This window comes from Polypterus senegalus, chromosome 10, assembly GCF_016835505.1.
Source record: "Polypterus senegalus isolate Bchr_013 chromosome 10, ASM1683550v1, whole genome shotgun sequence".
In the NCBI taxonomy this organism is placed as follows: domain Eukaryota; kingdom Metazoa; phylum Chordata; class Cladistia; order Polypteriformes; family Polypteridae; genus Polypterus; species Polypterus senegalus.
Window position 1 is genome coordinate 141,529,906 of NC_053163.1, and position 4,702 is coordinate 141,534,607.

A 4,702-nucleotide genomic window follows, 5' to 3' on the forward strand; every position below is an offset into this window, starting at 1 on the left:
AAGGCCATTTGGAACCCTTACCCCATGGTGTCCTTAGCGGGTAGTCGTTATTATTAGATTTAGACGACCGGGGAGGTGTGCGGAGTAGCCATACACATCAGAACAGGTCATCCACCTGAAGCTAAACATGTTTGGGCCCCGGCCAGGCCTTGGATGGGACAAGGATCCAAAATCACGACCATGGAGGACTGCAGTAGCTACAGGATTTCATTCCAGCCAGTTTCCGAATTAGAACTCGATCTTTGCTGGATAATGAAACTTGGTGTTAAACTATATGCCTTGTTAACGCTTTTGTTCATCAAAGACAAATTTAGTTACATCGTTAGTTAAAGGTCCACAGTTAAAGTCCTGGGGGTCTGCAGTGCCTGAAGTGACTTGATTTATTTACTACTAAAGCAATACTTTTTTTTGGCTTAATTTTAGTTACCTTGCCTGTTACAATTCAGAACCCTTAACTGTTACCTGTTTTCTTAACCAGGCATTAGTTAATAATTAAATGCAGATGTCCAATAAACCAGCAGCTCTCCAGCTACTACACTTCCTTTTAAACCTGTGCATATGCACCATGAAGTTATCTGTATTTAAAAAAATGTTTAGAAATAAATAAGTGGAATGGGAAGATCTGTGAAATTTTAATCTGTTCTGGTCCACAAAACACATGGATAATGTTCTTGGACAAGAAAACTCTATAGTGCAAAAAAAATTTCTCTTGGGTGAATGAAAGTACTAACACGCCAAATAGAACAGTTAAACACCAAGTTCCATTATCAACAAGTACCGTCTTCTAATTAGGAAACTAGTTATAAAGATAATCTGCAGCTACTGTAGCCCTCCAGGACTGTGATTGAGGACCCCTGATCTAGGAGAAGCTTGGGTTGCTGCTGGTAGAGTTGTTGACGAGTCCAGCAGGGGGTGCTTACCCCGTGGTCTGAATGTGGATCCCAATTACCTAATGCAGTGGTTAGGGATACTGTGCTGTATAAATGGTGGCATCCTTTGAATGGAAAGTAAAACTGTGGTCATAAAAGATCCCTGGTCATCCTTCATAAAGAGCAGGGTGTACCCCTATGTCCTGGCTAATTTGCCCTCAATGGCCTAGTCATTCTGGTCCCCTAACCCAACCTTGTCTCTAATTGGCCCTTTTACCACCTAACAGCTAATGTGTGGTGAGCATACTGGCGCAAAAATGGCTGCTGACACATCATCCAGGTGACTGAAGTGGCTACCCACCTGCAGTGGCGTAGCTAGGGGGGGCGAGGGGGGACATCTGTCCCCGGGCGCAGTATCCAGGGGGCGCAAAATTGATGTTAAATTCCCTTCCCCATTGCATTCTGGCAAACAGGAGGGGGCACAAAATCTTCAGTTGCCCCCTGGCGCTGAAAACCCTAGCTACGCCTGTGCCCACCTGCTATATAAAGCACTTTGAGTAGTGAGAAAAGCACTATATAAATGTAAAGAATTACTATAGTTAAGTAAGCAACATATATACCCAATTTCATACCCAAATAGAAAATTTCATTTTTTATAGCATGTTTCAGTAGTTAACATCATCTCAAGGTGCCTTACTCTTTTTATTCTTTGTTTGAACAATATTATACAAAATATTTTAAAATGTATGTAACTATATAAATAATGCATTCAACTATTAAAGTAGAAGAAAAGAAAACCATCAAATAAAAAAGGCATTCTTCTCATAAAGGTAGAAAATCATTGAATAATAGACTGGAAGGCTTTTGTCTTAGCTTTGCGGCTCTTAATTAACTCATGAGACTTTACAGATACCAGACATTCAGTAAGGAAAAGTTTAAATGAGGGACAACATCTAATTTACTGTGTGATTGCTCCCTGAGCTGTGGCAACAGTTATAAAGGATTTAAAATGTGTATTAATGTAATCTCTGTCCAAATTAAAATGGTACATGTTGCATTAGCTAGCCTTAGGTTATGAAAGAGTTAAACCATTAAAGGCTCATACCTGTGTTTTTTACTTTTCTTAATGCCTGAAGAATCACCATTATGGACCAACCCTAGGTCAGGAATGTGAGTCTTGGAGGACCGCAGTGGCTGCAGGTCTTCATACAACCCTTTTCGTAATTGGCAACCCGTTTTTGCTGCTAATTAACTACTTTTCCTTTCATATATTTGACTTATTTTATGACATTTGTTCCCCAGAATTTCTCCAACTAAGAAGACCAACTAAGTCAGGGCCTCAGACACCAGCCAATTTCACTCCAACCAGTTGCTTAATTAGGCGTCAAGTCTTGTTGTTAATTAATCCCGTTCTTGAATTCTTTAATGTGCAATGGGAAACATTTCTGAAATTGCTGATTTTCTCTTTTCTAAGAGCTCTACTAAAATGTTTTGGGGACCTGAGCATTTTTCCTGAGACCTTCATCTTTCTTTATTTTCAGATATTGTATGATGGATGCAAGTTACTGGTCACGTGTTGGCTCATTTTGCATCTCATTATTGTTTGGCTGTGATTTAAGGAAAAAGAAACAATTCAGGGGTCTGAGTCTTCATGAGTGAGTCAATTAAAATTAATTCAAAAGAAGTCAATTAGCAGCAAAAACAGGTCACTAATTAAGAAAAGGGTTAGAATGAAAACCTGCAGCCACTGCGGCCCTCCAGGACCAGAGTTGGAGACCCCTGACATAGAAGGTAGGTTACTCTTAGTGGTGGGTGGTAACTATGTTTGGGTTTTAAGAATAACAGTGGCAAAGTAAGGGAGCAGAAAAGCAATCATTTCTGATAAAGCATGAGAAACTATTGGTGGTAGGGATACATTTTAGGAATGAAGGATTTGTGTTTTTGGAGTAAAAAAGTGATGAGAACTGTTCACATGCAAAAGAGAAACTGATAAGAATTGTAATAAATATAAGATTCGCCCAATAAAAGGCGCTCACTTTATTGAACTGAGATGGCTTTGCAATAAAATCTATCCTTTTTTCCCATCCCAAGACATCAAGCGTTTACTCAGAAGTGAGAGTGAGTCCATTCTACACAACACAGTCGATCATCAGCCCACTTCCTAAGGTTTCGAGGACTAACAGTCTGAATGACTGTCAAAATGTGGCACTCAGTTAATTTCCAATATTTGAATGATAGAGACTTAAGGTCCTGTCCACTCTAATACATTTTCATTTAAAAATACAGACATTTGTCTCCATTTTTGCCTTTTGTCCACACTATCACAGGGATAAGAGGAGTGGCTGTGTCACTTGTAGATATGTGACCAACGTTAGCCTTGTATCTGGTCCCTCTGGTAAATTCAATATGAAACAAGGGACCTCTTGCCAGTATAAAAACCTTATGTGAGAAAATAACTGCACAAACTCCAATATTAAGGGTTGGGGAATTGCCCCGTATGATCTCTTCGAGATTTGGTGGTCAAATTGATAATTAAATATCATACATTAGACACAGAACAGATGGAAAGTGGATGGCTTTTATACAGAGTACAAAATGGCTGCAGGAAATGGGTAATCTTAAGTGACGGCATCGCTGGATGCCGGAAGTGACATCATCGGGAAGGGGCCGGAAGTGACATCATCTTGAGGGGCTGAAAGTGGCCGAGAGTGATGTCATCTTGAGGGGCCGGAAGTGAAATTGTTGATGAGGAAGTGGATAATGAACCATCTTCTGGATTATTGTTTATGGATGGTAGGATTGATTCATTTTTCTTCTTTGGGTGAACGAATAGGTAACAGATGGGGGTTATTGTATGGTAGTAATGCCTCTCTTTCTGACCCTTCAGAACTTCTTCTTCTAAGAAAGTGACCAGGACAAAACAGAGAAATGGGTAACAGACCATTTCAATGAGTATGTTCGAGCAATTAAAAACAAACTCCCGGCAAAGCCTTCCATGACTTCACATCCCTTGATCATTGCCACTCTGATCTCTCTACCTGTGTTCTTTCACAGAGCTTCAAAGACACTTTTCAAAGAAAAACAGAAGTCAACTTAGTTCTCAGTCTGGGAACACAATCCTCCTGGTCTTAATGTACTAACTAACTTTTTAATCTCTCCCTTCATCTTCCCAAATGGCGGCTTTTTCTCCCTTGCTCTCACCTTTTCTCCTTTCTTATGTTACTTGCTTTTTTATTTTCAGCTGGACACCTGATGAAGGATTCATGACCAGAATGTTGTGTCACTTACCTTCTTCTTAGCGTGGAAGTAACCTTTTGTCTTTTTCCTGTAAAGAATCTTAACACTTGAGCATTGCATCAGGGCTGGCATGCATTTCATCCAGTTTCAAGTTGCACTGGCCAGATACAACTACCAATGGGTTATTTGTTTGGTGTAAAAAATATAAATATATAAAAAATGTAAAAAAAAAAAAAAATGTATAAAACCGAATGTGAGCAGACACCAGTTCACTGGCCACAGCCTGAACATCAGAAGTGGCTGCCACAGAAAGCGATTAACAGAAACTGAATGGGCGTGTCGAGCAGGACCGTTGAATCCATTGAATTTCGTATTAGTCTATCTAGTTTTAAGAAGTGTTTCGACAGTGGTTCACGCGGCGTGATAAGGTGGCTCTATTAATTATATAATGCTCTTTTACGTGATTCGTCGTGTGGTGGGTGCGGCAACGGGCTTTAACTCTGTATGCTCCCAAAGTTGCCTTTTCTTTATGGGCTAACAAAAGTTAATAAAGTTTGTCGTAGCGTGGACACATTCATTGTAAATAAAGTTCATTG